This window comes from Chanodichthys erythropterus, chromosome 10 (genome assembly GCF_024489055.1).
Source record: "Chanodichthys erythropterus isolate Z2021 chromosome 10, ASM2448905v1, whole genome shotgun sequence".
Taxonomy (NCBI): domain Eukaryota; kingdom Metazoa; phylum Chordata; class Actinopteri; order Cypriniformes; family Xenocyprididae; genus Chanodichthys; species Chanodichthys erythropterus.
Genome location: NC_090230.1, coordinates 48,302,487 through 48,319,447, shown reverse-complemented (window position 1 = coordinate 48,319,447; position 16,961 = coordinate 48,302,487).

The following is a 16,961-nucleotide window of genomic DNA, read 5'->3' as shown; positions in this document are numbered from 1 at the left end:
CTGTCTGTCTGTCCGTCCATCTAGCTTTCTGTCCTGCTGTCTATCATTTTGTCTATCTATCTATCTATCTATCTATCTATCTATCTATCTATCTATCTATCTATCTATCTATCTATCTATCTATCTATCTATCTATCTATCTATCTATCTATCTGTCTATCTAGCTGCCTATCTAGCTGCCTATCTATCTATCTATCTATCTATCTATCTATCTATCTATCTATCTATCTATCTATCTATCTATCTATCTATCTATCTATCTATCTATCTATCTATCTATCTGTCTGTCTGTCTGTCTGTCTGTCTGTCTGTCTGTCTGTCCGTCCATCTAGCTTTCTGTCCTGCTGTCTATCATTTTGTCTGTCTGTCTGTCTGTCTATCTATCTATCTATCTATCTATCTATCTATCTATCTATCTATCTATCTATCTATCTATCTATCTATCTATCTATCTATCTATCTATCTATCTATCTATCTATCTATCCATCTAGCTGTCCATCTAGCTGCCTATCTAGCTGCCTATCTATCTATCTATCTATCTATCTATCTATCTATCTATCTATCTATCTATCTATCTATCTATCTATCTATCTATCTATCTATCTATCTATCTATCTATCTATCTATCTATCTGTCTGTCTGTCTGTCTGTCTGTCTGTCTGTCTGTCTGTCTGTCTGTCTGTCTGTCCATCATTCTGTCTATCTATCTAGAAAATAGTTTTTATGCCATTTGTCATTACATTCTTTAAAGTAACAACTCCGAAGAGATCAATCGAAGTGTTAAAATTAAGAAATAAATATAGAAAGAGAGAAAGTATGAATAGATAGGCTGATAAAGAAAAGGTACAGTTGAACATAAAGAGTATAGGTGTACAGCTGGAGATTCGTATCAGATACTAAATGTACATGTCTGGATTCTATGACAACCAGTCACCTGGCAACGAGATAGACAAAAGCTTGGTTACCTTGGAGACCAAATGTGTCTGTCTGTCTCTTGAAAGAGAAAATTGGTCAGTGCATGCTGCTGGTAGTCTCTCTCTCTCTTTCTCTCTCTCAATTCAATTTTCAATTTCAATTGAGCTTTATTAGCATGACTGTGAATCACAGTGTTGCCAAAGCATTAACATATTATATATAAATAATAAAATAAACAAACAAACAAACAAAACATATATGTATACATCATGTCATATGTAGCATAGTAAATAAATTCATCTAAGTAAATGAATAAATAAAGCAGGTCTCTCTAAAGAGTTATCCATCTCTAATGTTGTGAATTGCTAACACATATTTTGCAGCTAGTGTAGCTGTGTTGTCATCTTCACCAAGTATGAAGGGCATTTTCTCAGTATCACTCAGTTCAAGTATGGGGAGAAATGTTTCTCTTACATTGTGATATTTAGGACAGATGAGTAGAAAGTGTTTCTCATCCTCTATTTGCTGTAGATCACAGTGTCTACAGATCCTCTGCTCTCTTACTGTCCATGTTTGTCTATGTCTTCCTCTCTCTATTTCTAGATCATGGTCACTTAATCTGCATCTGGAGAGGATTTGTCTTTCTTTAAATTGTTTCATTAAAACATAATTTGCCATTAAGTGGTTTAGGGTCGAGTGACATTGGAGTTTATTTTGGAGTTCAAAATGTGCTTTTAGTGATTCATCATGAGTATTTTTTAGATTTTTGTCAATTTCTTTAATAATAATTTTGAGGCTGTAGCTGTGGTCAATTGGGAATTGAGTTTCATGGACACGTTGAAGAGCGAGTCTGTTTAGAGGATGAGATTCTGCTGAGGTTTCATTGGTGAGGAGGGCTTTATATTGGACTGAATCAGGATCAGACCGATGGAGGTGATACCAGAACTGAACACATCTCTTCTGGATCTCAATGTTCAGTTTCTAAAATTTCTAAAATTTTGTACTGGTCCCCAAATTTCACATCCATAAAAGAATTGGTTTTATTATTGAATTATATAATTTTATTCAAGTTTTAATGGGTAATTTTAAGTGACCGCATAAAAACCCCTCTGAACCTTTTCGCTCAGTGTTTTGACAGCCAGACCAAAGCTTCCTGAAGCGCTGATGTCGATGCCCAGATAACAGTAGCTGGTGCTATGCTGTAAGACCTGGCCTTTATAAGTGAATTGGTTTTTGTTTCCCTGAGATCTGGCCTTTTTCTGGAACACCATTACTCTGGTTTTGTCTAGATTTACTGTCAGGGCCCACTCATGACAGTACTGTTCCAGCAGGGACAGGCTTTGCTGGAGACCCTCAGGTGTGCGGGACAGCAGGACCAGATCATCCACATACAGCAGACATCGCTCTCTCTCTCTCTGTGTGTGTGTACCTGGTATTCCCTATGTTATGGGGACCAAATGTACCCACAACGATAGTAATACCAGAAAATTTTGACCTTATGAGGACTTTTTTGGTCCCCTTGAGGAAAACAGCTTCTAAATCATACTTAATTAAGGGTCTTGAAAATCTAAAAATGCTGAAAGCTTTCTGTGATGGTAAGTTTAAGGGTAGGGTTAGTGTAGGGGGATAGAATATACAATTTGTACAGTATAAAAAATCATTACGTCATTGGGAAGTACCCATAAAACATGGAAACCTGTGTGTGCATGTGTGTAAGAGTGTGTAAGTGTATGTGCAGGGCCATCAGGGATGAGAAAGAAGAGAACAGTTACAGAATTTCTTTCAGTAAATGTTTGAGTCCCTGCAAAGCAAACAACTTTTTTTTTTACAGTCTGCATTCCTCAGTTGTCTCATATGAGAGTCTCAAATTAAACTGTAATTGTAATTCAGTGAAGTGCTATACAAGCAGCGATTAGCCTTATGCTAATATCACAAACAAATCAAATCTACAAATACAGTCCCTTACGTCCACTTCATTTTTAAGGTGTTTAATGACAATAAATCAGATAATATTTTCCACTATCAGACTCCATTAGCGCAGCTTTATTCTGGTCTAAGGAATAAACAAAAAAAAAGTTTGCCTTAAATTTATATCCTGACCAGGTGAATAAGGCAAGCAATAAATCACTTTTCATTCATATAAATTATTGTCATAAACATTAGAAACAGGAGATTTAAGTGCAGATTTGGAAACCGTTTTAGGCTGATATGAAAAGCCCAAACACACACTGACAGTCAAAGCTCCATTCTGATAAGCTTTAAAAATGTTGCACACCACATCACCTTTTTTACTGTTTAAGGAATACACTATATATAGTGTGTTCTCCTTTGTAATGAATTAATCAATTTAATCAATTCATTAACATAAATTCTCCATTTAATTCTCAAAATTCTCAAAAACATGAATAACTGAAAATGTTAAAATTAAACATATCAATATGCTATGCAAAAAATACATTTGACATTTTCAGAAGAAAATGTGTCTCCTGATTGGTTGTGAAATAAGTTGCATAATAAGCATTGCTAGGTGTTCTGGTTCTGTTTTGGTCAGTTTTAGCACTTATAGCTAGGCCTAGAATACAATATTCAAAGGGTTAGTTCACCCAAAAAGGAAAATTCTGTCATTAATTACTCACCGTCATGCTGTTCCAAACCTCCAAGACTTTCGTTCATCTTCGGAACACAAATAAAGATCTTTTTAATGAAATCTGACAGTATTCTGTCCCTCCATAGACTGCCTTCACAGCTGGAACTTTGACACTTCAAAAAGTTCATGAAGAGATCATAAAACTAATCCATATGATCCATATGAGCAGGTTAGTCCAAATTTTCTCTTTATATGATGAACAGATTTCATTTAAGCTTTTACTCACATATAAACATTTTACAGCGAACATGCACAGAAGCTCAACCGAACATGAATGACACGTGAGAACAAACCTCTTCTGGAAGCTCAAACGTGCTGCATAACACGCAAGAATGAACCTCATTGGTTACGCAGCACATTCAAGCTTCCGGAAGAGGTTTGTTTTCACGCGTCATTCGTGTTCAGTCAGCTTTTGTGTATGTTCACTTTATGGGGAGATTTTTGTCATTTTCAGTGGCACTTTTGCCCTGATCCCCTATTAATTTGGTCCTGCTGCACTCAGTGAAACCTTTGAGTATTTCCTGACCACAAAGGCTTTCAGAAAAAGTTGTTCTCATGTTCTTCTGAGACGTGATCTTTCTTAACCTATCAACAGCATGTCTGCCTTTGATTTCCATAAGTAGTTGCTCTTCCACAAAGGTCAAAGTTTATTAGAGAATCTTGCCAAAAAGACCAGCTGAACAAAGAGTTTATGACCTTTAAAGCTGTTGACTACTAAATTAGGAGCCATTCAAATATCTGTTATCTGTTTGAACAGAGTGGTATTTGGAGATGTTGTGATGACGGATGAGATCATGAGGAGCAGAGGGTTAGTTTCAGAGGATTAGAAAAGAAAGCACACAAGACACTTTGGTGCAGGACCTTCACTGATTCTAGCAGCATTATCCCAGGCCTCACTTTTCTTTGCTCAAATCCTTAAGACAAAGTCCCCTGTGTTGTCAGATATTACACCACAGTCTGTCAGCTCTTAAATGAACATATACAATTAAGTCTTTTCATAATCCTTAAATAAAAGTGTTATTTACTATATAATTGGGATGTACACAAAATTCATAACAAAATATTTCAGTATGTGTCTTTCGTAGGGATGTAACAGCATTATCAATATCGTGGTATCGCGATAGCAAAATTGTCTCGATATCATTGCAGTCACACAACTGTATGAAACGATATGTGTTCCAGGCAAAAAAATTTAGTTTTTTTTTTTTTTTTTTTTCTCAGCCCATTGGAGTAGAACGGAGGGAAGTAGTAACTAGGGCTGGGAACAGATAACTTCTTATCTAGAACGAAGATAAAAAAAAAACTATAAAAACTCAGTCTTCATGTATTTTATAACACTTCAGCTTGTGATTCTTATTAAGAGCAGGTCATTTTTTAGGATTCTTTAGCTAACCTAAGTCTCTGAGATCCTGACACCTTGCACTTCTGGAGACTCCAGGTAGGTTGCAGTTCTGGAAAATGGTGGCACTGGAGACTAAAGGGTTCCTGATGGTTTCACATTTAATTCTTCACCTTAATTCTTAATTCTTTTGCAGTTAAAATGGATTTGTCTTTTCTTTTCCACCTGTTTTTATATGACCCCGCTGACCCAATGAGCATTTTGCTGTCCCTTGGTCATGCTTTAACTTTGCATTTTCTAGTATTGCATTAGTATTGCGTCCTTCTCATGAGTATTTAATAATTTTTGACTTTTCAGTCTGAGTTAAATCTCTTTTTTGGCTCATTTTGCCTGTAAAAGAAAACCTTCCTAATAATTCTGCACACCTGAATATGAGACATTTTTCATTTCCAGCCTTCATGAACAATTATATATCACTTATAAATGATTAAAAACAATATTAATAGTAGTTTTTAAGATTGATGTGGACTGGAATTGGTAAAATGTGCTTAGAAAAAAAATATGATCAGAAAATCAACTTGCCTAATAATTCTGCACACATTGTATAGCATTGTGCTATTCACATGTTAAGAGAAGCCCTAGGTTTAAAGGCACAGCAGCAAACTAAATTATCTTTTTAATAGGCAACTGATGGTCAAAGAATGGTCATGAAATACTAATCATGATTGGTTTTAGTACAAAAAAAACTTTAAAAACCTAAATTTATGATATGAGTCTTTAATATAACAGTTGACCCTTAAGACTACATCCGCTTACTTTAAATCAGTCTTTCAGTCAGTCATGCGAGCTTGTATATTCTGGGCTCTCACATCACATGTGGGTTTCAAATGCCTAACTTGACAGATTAAAGCATATTTAATCGCTTGGAGTTCACAATAGACTCTGAACTACTAAATGCTATTCAAGTCATTCTTCATGCTTCTCCATTTTGTATGAAATCCATGATTCTCCATTCTCTATGAAGAGTCTAACTGTCAGTTTTACTCTCTTTGTTCTCGAAATACTAAAAATTATTCCTTAAATAACTGATGAAAGTCAGAAATACATTAACAGTTAAAAAAAAAAAAAAAAAACTTAACCTTTAAATCTGAAAGAAACTCCAGAAGATTAAATGTGCATTAATCAGAGCAGTTAGGAGCTTAAACCCCCCAGTGTGAGTGACAGTTTATGTGAAGTAAAAGCTTGTCTACATACATAATGGGTATAGATTGAGGACTAGCATAGCGAGAGAGAAAAAAAACACAGCTTAAACCAGCCTAAGATGGTCTTCTAGCCTGTCCAAGCTGGTGTTTGTCTGGTTTAGTTGGTTGCCCAGCTTAAAACACTTGGTCAGGCTAGAAGAACCACCTCAGGCTGGTTCAAGCAGGGTTTTTGTTGTTGTGTTTGTTTGTTTGTTTTTGTTTTGTGTGTATGTGCGTGTGTGTGTGTGTGTGTGTGTGTGTGTGTGTGTGTGTGTGTGTGTGTGTGTGTGTGTGTGTGTTTTGCCACAGGGCTTTGTAGCTGAGGAGTTTGCATCTGTCTTGGTAACTGTGCTGCAAGGTTTTGCTCGGCCCTTGTTGTAAAACTCAGACACATTCATTTCTGTGTCTTTACTAATGTCACTCCTGTCAAAACAGTGATAAAACTGACAGGGACAAACTCGTGGTGTGTACTCTGCTGCAGCTAGCAACTGTCTTACCTCTTAACTCTTTAAGTCAAACAGAGAATGGCGTATAAAAGAGAAACAAATGGCAATTTGCTATTTCATTATTTCTCTGCCTTTATCTGGGAGTATTAAGTCATTATTTACCTCAGAGGAAAAGGCTTGAGATTTCTCACGGATGGAGGGAGGTGGGGAAGCGTGAGAAGGTGGTGTGAACAATAGGAAGAAAAAAAATATTTCATTTAGAGCAGGCTTTTAGAGAGTCGGCTTTCATTTATTTGTGGTGACTTTCTCCGGGCCAATTAAAGTGGCACCCGGGAAAAATGTAGCTGGAGAGATGAATGTCAATATTTGCTCTGCCGTACCAACACACGTACAACAGCGCACACACTCGCACATCAGACAGTAATTCCCTGGCAGAATGATCAGGTCAATAAACTACAAAACCTGCTGGGCCTGCTTAAATACACACACACACACACACACACACACACAGAGAACCAGATCTATGACAGAAACTTGCCCATTGTGTCGTGTTATTTATTTATTTTTTCATTAAAATGGATTGCAATAAATGTGTAACTTTTTGAAATCTTACTAATTTTTGGTTCAAATCTGGCAGTTATGATTCTGTTTTTAGCCATCATTACAAACAGGACTTTCTTTCTTCTGTAGAACAAAAAAGAAATGTTATGCTCATGTTGCTCTTTTCCATTCAATGAAAGTGATGTACGTACACTGCCCAACAATGACAAAATAAAAAAAAAAAAAAATAGCTCTAACTTGTACCACCTGACTGCTGCAGATTAATTTCAGCATTGTTAGTGTTGCCATAGAAACAGAAACAGCAGCTGTAAAATGTGGCTGCTGTTTGTTTGCAGCGCTCTGTAACTGTCTGTCTACAATTCTGCATAGGCTCATGGAGCACACTGATGACGTGATGTCTGCACAAGCAGGGTGCGCGGAGGTATGGACATACAGATTGACAGGCAGTTAGGACATCCTATCATTGCATTTGGACCGAATACAATGATTGGATGAACATTTATTGGAACTCAGACTTCTACAGAAGATATATGTACATTTTTTTTATATTTACACCACTTCTATTATTGATTGCTATCAGGATATGAAGAGAGTTTTAACCAGTATAACAAAAGGGTTCATGCAAACATTGCCTATATATTTAAAGTTCATCTTTAAATATACTGTGGGTACTGTGTGTGTGTGATGCTCATTTCCCTTACTTTTACATATTACATTTGCCATCATCAAATATTCACTTAAAATTCTTATTTAAAAACAATAAATTAATAACCAGTGTTGGGAAAAGTTACTTTTTGAAAGTAATGTGTTACAATATTGTGTTACTCCCAAAAAAGGGTCTACTCTAGGTCTAATTGTGTTAGCTACTTAGTTACTTTTTTTGAAAGTAATGCGTTACAATATTGTGTTACTCCCTAAAAAGGGTTTAGGACTAATTGTGTTACTTAGTTACTTTTTTTGAAAAGTAATGTGTTACGTTACTTGCGTTACTTTTTTTACCTAACTTGTTTGTTTTGTAATGACAAAAATAAAACAAAAACAAAAGTCCTTTTTTTTTGCAAATTTAAAGTCCCTCTCACACTAAAAGTGAAATAAATAAGCCTCAGGAGGAAGGAAATGCAAATTCATGCCTGTACAGTAGAGGGCGCAGCTCAAACAAACTTTTCAGCTGTGCTGCCATTCTGGACTGCTGAAGAATAGGAAACAAGAGAAGAAAGTTCAACACTCTTCAGCAATAAAAACAAAAAGATGAAACTAATGTGATGTTTAATTAAAGTCATTTTATGGTTGAATTGGATCATTGAAGGTCAGCAGCAAAAACATTGGTTAATAAAGTGACATTAAATGCATAAAGTATATTTGTATTATTTAACATATTTAATTAATGCAGGTTTGCATAATATTCTGAGTTTGCATTTCACAGTTTATTCATTTTTTTATGCAAGTGAGATGAGTAAATGCATGCTCACATTTAGTCTAACTGCAATCACTCCCGACACACACACACACACAATGCACATCACTCCCGATTTCTCTCAACATGGGGAAAGGAGAGCTGTCAGCCAATACATGGGAAAACAAAATAACTTGTCTTACTTATTTGAAAAAGTAACTCAGATATTTTAAATGGAAAAGTAATGTTACTTCACTCATAATTACTTGAAAAAAGTAATCTGATTATGTAACTCATGTTAATTGTAATGCGTTACCCCCACCACTGTTAATAACACTGTTAAATATCTCAAAATAAATATAGATTTTTTTTGAATACTGCACATTATAGAATTGGGATGCCTACATTTACTTAGAACATTTAAAATGACCGATTTTGGTTTTTGTTGTTTTATTTTTAATTCATGTAGACAAATTTTATTATCAGCCATTTATCAATATCAGAAAGAATTTTAAAATATGCGAATCCCTAGCAATAACAATTTATCCAGCAAGAATTATTATATTTTTTGATGTTTGTTAGATATATTAAAGAGAGAGAGAGAGAGAAGAAGAAGAAAGAGGAAAAAGAGAGAAAAGTAAGTACTGACACTAGTGTCAGTTCTTGCTTCACTGCTCAGTTATCTCATCTGCCTGAATAAAACACTTATTCAACCGAATCTCTTCGACACACTTCACTGCACACAAAAGCACTTTCACCTATAGCACACGACGGGAGGCACAGTTTCCCAAACACGACACTATTTATTTCTGTCTGTAAAGGAGCCCAGGGCAGCTCCCGTAATGATTGTGTTTTTAATTAGTTTGCCGTAAACTATTAAGACGGCACAAAACCCCAAATCCTAATCACAAGGAACAGAAGCTTAAACTGCCCTCGGTCCATTTGCGCTAATAATGTACACCTTTGGAGTAGCTTGTTGTGGAAATATGGAGAACTTTTGATTCTTTATCTGTCTTTAATTAAAGGTTTTTTGTATAATATTTTCTCGTTCAGATTTCTTGGTGGTGGTTTTACTGGAAGCAGAATTAGAACAAAAAAGAACAGTTTCTGTGTTAAGAAATGTCATTTTTACTTCATGTTTGCCAGGAGTTAATTAACCTTTGGGTTTGACAGATATCAGAGTGTACAACATGCTCATCCCACCAAGTCTTGGTTTGGCTGCAGAAATCTATTTTTTTCTCCAGGGTCTGTTGGTGGGATCAAAACATTAAGATCATTTTCTTGTCGATTCATCGCTTGGATTGGATTAAGGATTTGTCAGCTTGTCAGCTTGTCAATGTTAGGTAGGCAAAACATGCAAAACAGATTGTTTAGGTTGAACCACGGTGAAAACCCAGAGTTACACAGCTGCTGCCTTTCCCTCCAGAGAACAGATATGACCAGTGTTGTGATTATTGTTTGTTTTGGCATTTTATTGCATTTAAAATCACAATGACAACGTGTCAAGCCATCGTTATACAAGAAAATTCATGTTGAAACTGTTTCCAAATTCAATGCTTAGATACAGCTGAATAGAACTAAACAGAAGCATTGTTTGATCACAACGGTGCACCTGTCTGGTTTGCAAACCTGTCTACCTGCCCGTCTGCCAGCTTCAATAGGTCCAGCTGCTGTTGATTATGTACACAAACCTTGTCAAAGTGTTCAAATGTTGTGTTCCAAAAGTTACCATGTGAGTGGAAGGAGAGAATGAGAGAAGAGAAAAGAAATGTAGGCAATTACAATAGCTCTGGCTGTATATTGTAGGCAATAGCTCTGGCTGATTTCACTTAACATCTTAAAAACATATTATTCATAAGTCATGTTGATCTATTAGTTCTTCTCTGTGGTAGTGGTTGAAAATTGTGGGTTTCTATGGTTCACAAATACATTTATTTCAACTCCATATACGGTCTTGGTAAATGTATCTTTTGTTTACTCCTGAGAGTGAATGTGCATTAGCAGCTTTTGTGAAAAAGAAGTCCACTTAATTGTTTTGAATATGCACTTGTAGTCTACTTCAAAAAAACTGAACTTGCAGATTATATGGTATTAATGAAATAAATGGCTAGTTGAGTGTACTTCAGTTGAAATTACGTTAAAGAATTAGTTCACTTCAGAATTAAAATTTCCTGATAATTTATTCACCCCCATGTTATCCGAGATGTTCATGACTTTCTCTCTTCATTCAAAAAGAAATTAAGGTTTTTGAGGAAAACATTCCAAGATTTTTCTCCATATAGTGGACTTCAATGGTTAACAACAGTTTGAAGGTACAAACTGCAGCTTGAAATGGCTCTACAATCGGTCATTTACTATTAAAAATACTCACTTAAATGACCAATCATTTCACTAGATAAGACCCTTATTCCTTGGCTGGGATCGTGTACAGCCCTTTGAAGCTGCACTGAAACTGTTGGTAACCGTTTAAGTTTGCTATATATGGAGAAAAATCCTGGAATGTTTTCTTCAAAAACCTTCATTTCTTTTCAACTGAAGAAAGAAAGGCATGAACATCTTGGATGACACTGGGGTGAGTAAATTATCAGGATATTTTAATTCTGAAGTGAACTAATCTTTTAAAGTATATTTTAGTTTACCATAAATGCTTGTCAGCATATTTTTTACAGTACATTCTAACCATATTTCAAAAACAACAGAAGTATGAAATATAAAATAAGTCCTAAAAAAACATTTGGCTAATTGCTTTTAATATAAGTTTAAACTACAATACATTTTATTTTGATTGTAATTAGCATGCGATCATGTGTCCAATAAGCTGCATTCAGTTCACACTTAAATATATTCTTTTAAAGTGTATTCTGCAATAAGTAGGCCACTCTTTTTAAAAGCAGCCTATGCAATTTACTTGTTTTTCACAATGGAGGACAATGGACCATTAAAAAAAAAAAAAAAATATATATATATATATATATATATATATATATATATATATATATATATATATATCTATATATATATATATATATATATATATTTAGCATGATTTGAGCTAAAGAAGCAAAACTGCCAGATGTAATATCTTGAAATGTAATCATGACAAAACTAATCTTGGATTTTGGGAGCTGTACTTATATTTACTTATATTACTTATCCATAGGAAAAAAAACTGTAAAAATGTAGAAAAAGTGAATACACACCTTTTCTCTCTTCTCAGTCTATAGTGTTAGTGTTGTTTTCTTATTCGTCAATCTCTGCCTTTTATTTGACATGAACTATTTAGACTTCCTATCACGACAGCATTCAGTCAGGATCATCTCAGTTTAAACATTATAGAAACACAACAAATAAACACCTACGCACATAAACCTACAAACATTCCTGGCTTTGAAAGGTACCCAGAGTGAATTCTGAAGTAAAGTGTGTGTTGAACTTGTGTTGAACGCATAAGGTGATGCTTGAGCACCGTATGGACCACAAGCACTTTGTGAAGCCTACGAACATTTCAGCTGCCTTTCATCTTCTAGAACAGAGCAAGAGAAAAGGAGGGAGAGAGATAGTGAGCGTAAGAGTGAGATATGTCATACCTGATCCAGTGCTTGGAGTTGTAAAGATGTTTGTGTATGCAGAGGCTGGTGGTTCTTGAAGATGAAGAGATTGTTTTCTGCATTCTCCAGATGAGCTGCTCCTCATCTCTCTCTCTCAGTCTCTCTCTGTGTATGAAGAAAAAACATAGAGATGAAAGGCAGCTGAAGTGTTTGAAAAATGGACTTTGAAATAGAAAAGGTCCTGGCTGGCCTATGTAAGAGATGAGAGAGTGGATGAGAAAAGAGAAGGATGCAAAATGAGAAACAGATGAGTAATGCAGGAGATGATTGGACAATACCAGCCATCCATTAGGAATGAGCCATTGTATTGACTACTAAATGGATAGAGAGGTGGATATGAATTAATCCACTACTGATATCATTTTGAAACCCTTCCATTTCATTTTTGTTCACTGTAGTTGATGCGTGTTTTTGTTAATAATATCAGAGTGTCTAGAGCGCAGGTTCATCCTGAAGAGGACATTGTGGGCTTTTTTGTAATTTAAGATGTTTATAATGATTTTTTTTTTTCCCACATTACAATTGTCTTATCATCATTTGTGTGAAAAATCTAAGAAAAATATATGAAGACTCTAATTGCCATCTAAAATTTTCTTCTAAAATGAGCATTTTTATCAAGCTTGTATGTTTCGGTTCAGTAATTTCACTTTAATGGCAATTAATAGGTCCTTTTCATACACATACAAGCTTGATAAAAATGTTTCAGATGGCACTTAGAGGCTTTTGCATCTGAAGTCTTCATATATAAAATTTTTTATAAATTATATTATATTTGTTTTTGTCTTACCCTGATTCACTATGGTAAGTATATTATAAGTATATTTTAGACCTGTCGGGTGGTATTCTCGGGAAGCTGCATACATACGCGAGAAAAGTTCTCCCACTGCTATGAGGCATGTGGGAGTGGCATAGGTTAATTGTCACAACAAGTGAGAAAGGTTGACATGGAGCATGCTAAATCTCAAACCTCTGGGGAACCACCTATTTTAAAAAACACAGAACAGAGGAGAGTCTGCTAGCAAAAAGAGAACGCGAAAGAGCTCGTCATAAAACAAGAATCAACACTGGCTTGGCTTTTTGAAGATGGTGAGAACTGAGAGATTTGAAATGTTGTAAAAGCGTTGTGGAGATGGCGTTTTTATTACTCAGCAGGTGAGTAAGGTATTTTATTGAACAGATAAATTGCCATTTGTATCTCTCTAACAGAGTTCATTGTAAAGTATTATCTATTGTGAAGGGTCATTTCATTATGGTTGTTGTAACACTGTGCTGGAATTTATTTTCAAGGAAGTACCTTATCTATTAATCGGTATAAATACAGTAACTTCTTCAGCTAGCCAGCTTGAGATCCTTTCCATTTAAACTGATTATATCTTTTAAGCCTAGTAGTGAAAGTTTTATGAGCAGCAGGATAACTATATTCATCCTCACAGTCAAGCAGAGCCGAAGCACAACCTAAACAGTGTTCTTCCGCAAAATGCATGTTTTCCTTGTGATGCTACAGGAGTACTGCGTCGTTTGTCTTATTAATTAATATAAATTATTAATAAGACAAGACACATATGGGGAAAAATCCTTTTTCTCAGATTCAAAAGCCTTTATACAATCACACAGTGTTAACTGCACGGCCATTGGTTCGTGAAGTTAAAATAAACAAACAAATGACAGTGCGGAATCGCGCAAGCCCACTCAAGCCTGCCAAAAGGGGCAGGGTATCGGGCTATATAAGCAGCCATTTCACCATGGCATATCGATTATTCTCCTTCAGCGACGCTGATATCATCTCTTCGCTTGATCTACGAGACTTGAAGTCGCCTTCACCTGCAAGCAGCTGGAATTCGCCGCTGATCAGCTCGCCACTCTGCAGCAGTTTGATCAGCTTGCCTCTCCCTGCTCGCCGCTCTCAAGCAGCTCGCCGCTCTCTAGCAGCCACCACCTACGAGCAGCCTGCAGCTCTCTCGCCGCTCTTGTGCAGCGCTGATCGCCCGCCGCTTCACAGCAGCCAGATCAGCTCGCCACTCTCAAGCTGCTCTGTTCCCACGCCGCTTCCAAGCAGCCTGGTCAGCGCTTCGCCCCCGAGCCACCTGCAGCGCAGAACGAGTGCACCTCAGTGTATCCTTCTGCAACGCTGTTTCTTACTAAAAAGATCTATTTGTAAAGAGCAATTTGAGAGAATTTCTGTGACGTTGTTGCAAATGTCCAACAACGTTGTTGCAAGTGTTCTTTATAAATCACCAGGGTGGTGAGCCCCTCTGCACGCTGATGATGGGCCCAGTGAGTGCGTGCTATGTCTGGGGAAATCCCGCGTAGAAGCCGCGCTCACAGAAATGACCTGCTTTCATTGAGAGAGTATGAGTATGGCCTCTTTGCGCTCGCAGATAGCGTTATTTTCAAAACGCAACTCCGCACCTCGCGCCCTCTCGTTTTCTTCCTCCCAGGAGCCTGTGAGGAAAAAACAGCGGGGCAGAGGATCTCAGCGCTCGGATGAGAGTGAGCTCATATCGGCCTCACTCTTTCCACACAGAGAGGCTTCCACCATCCATTTCTCCCGCCCAGACCAAAGCCCCTCTGCCATTGCGAGCGACTTGGTCTCGTTTGGGGGATCTGATGAAGAGCCGCTGGATTACAGCCTGTCCTTGGCGGCTTCGGATGCCGCGGAGTGGTCGGGCTCTTTGCAGCCAATTGACGCCAGGGCATCCATTGATTCAGAGCTCACCCATGTTTTGTCAAATGCAGTTGAACAGCTCGGATTGGAGTGGTCTGTGCCTGAGGAACCCACACGCAGCCGCTTAGACGAGTGGTTCCTGCCTGGAAACCGCCAAGCGCCTCCTCAGCGGTCAGCACCCTTCTTTCCGGAGGTCCATGAAGAGCTCACAAAGTCATGGCGTGCCCCCCACTCTGCCTGCTTGCATCCTTCTGTCTCTCACGCTCTCACCTCCGTTGATGGCGCCAGACAGAAAGGATATGAGAAGCTGCCTCCTTTGGACAAATCTGTGCCTGCTGCCATTGGATGGAAGTCAAAGGCCGCCCACCCATCCAAGTCCTGCCATACCACCTCAGCTCTCGCTCTCACTCCATGGCAGTACTCCAAGTGTACCAAGCAAAGCTCCTCCGAGACCTAGATGAGGCTGGGCACAACTCAGCCACCTTCAAGGAGGTGCGTAGCGCCACAGACTTTCCTTCCTCTCCTGGTGGGTCACCACGTCATGGTCAGATCACATAGCATGACGATGGTGTCCTTCATGAATCACCAGGGCGGTCTCTCTTCAAAGCCCCTCCTCACTCTAGCGAAAACCATCCTAGAGTGGGCCCAGTGCAACCTGCTCCTGTTGAGAGCAGCACATACAGTGGGTACGGAAAGTATTCAGACACCCTTAAATTGTTCACTCTTTGTTATATTGCAGCCATTTGCTAAAATGATTTAAGTTCATTTTTTCCCTCATTTATGTACACACAGCACCCCATATTGACAGAAAAACACAGAATTGTTGACATTTTTGCAGATTTATTAAAAAAGAAAAACTGAAATATCACATGGTCCTAAGTATTCAGACCTTTTGCTCAGTATTTAGTAGAAGAACCCTTTTGATCTAATACAGCCATGAGTCTTTTTGGGAAAGATGCAACAAGTTTTTCACACATGGATTTGGGGATCCTCTGCCATTCCTCCTTGCAGATCCTCTCCAGTTCTGTCAGGTTGGATGGTAAACGTTGGTAGACAGCCATTTTTAGGTCTCTCCAGAGATGCTCAATTGGGGTTAAGTCAGGGCTCAGGCTGGGCCATTCAAGAACAGTCACTGAGTTGTTGTGAAGCCACTCCTTTGCTATTTTAGCTGTGTGCTTAGGGTCATTGTCTTGTTGGAAGGTAAACCTTCGGCCCAGTCTGAGGTCCTGAGCACTCTGGAGAAGATTTTCGTCCAGGATATCCCTGTACTTGGCCGCATTCATCTTTCCCTTGATTGCAACCAGTCGTCCTGTCCCTGCAGCTAAAAAACACCCCCACAGCATGATGCTGCCACCACCATGCTTCACTGTTGGGACTGTATTGGACAGGTGATGAGCAGTTCCTGGTTTTCTCTACATATACCGCTTAGAATTAAGGCCAAAAAGTTCTATCTTGGTCTCATCAGACCAGAGAATCCTTTTTCTCACCATCTTGGAGTCCTTCAGGTGTTTTTAGCAAACTCCATGCAGGCTTTCATGTGTCTTGCACTGAGGAGAGGCTTCCGTCGTGCCACTCCGCCATAAAGCCCCGACTGGTGGAGGGCTGCAGTGATGGTTGACTTTCTACAACTTTCTCCTATCTCCCGACTGCATCTCTGGAGCTCAGCCACAGTGATCTTTGGGTTCTTCTTTACCTCTCTCACCAAGGCTCTTCTCCCTCGATAGCTCAGTTTGGCTGGATGGCCAGCTCTAGGAAGGGTTCTGGTCGTCCCAAAGATCTTCCATTTAAGGATTATGGAGGCCACTGTGCTCTTAGGAACCTTAAGTGCAGCAGAATTTTTTTTGTAACCTTGGCCAGATCTGTGCCTTGCCACAATTCTGTCTCTGAGCTCTTCAGGCAATTCCTTTGACCTCATGATTCTCATTTGCTCTGACATGCACTGTGAGCTGTAAGGTCTTATATAGACATGGTGTGTGGCTTTCCTAATCAAGTCCAATCAGTATAATCAAACACAGCTGGACTCAAATGAAGGTGTAGAACCATCTCAAGGATGATCAGAAGAAATGGACAGCACCTGAGTTAAATATATGAGTGTCACAGCAAAGGGTCTGAATACTTAGGACCATGTGATATTTCAGTTTTTCT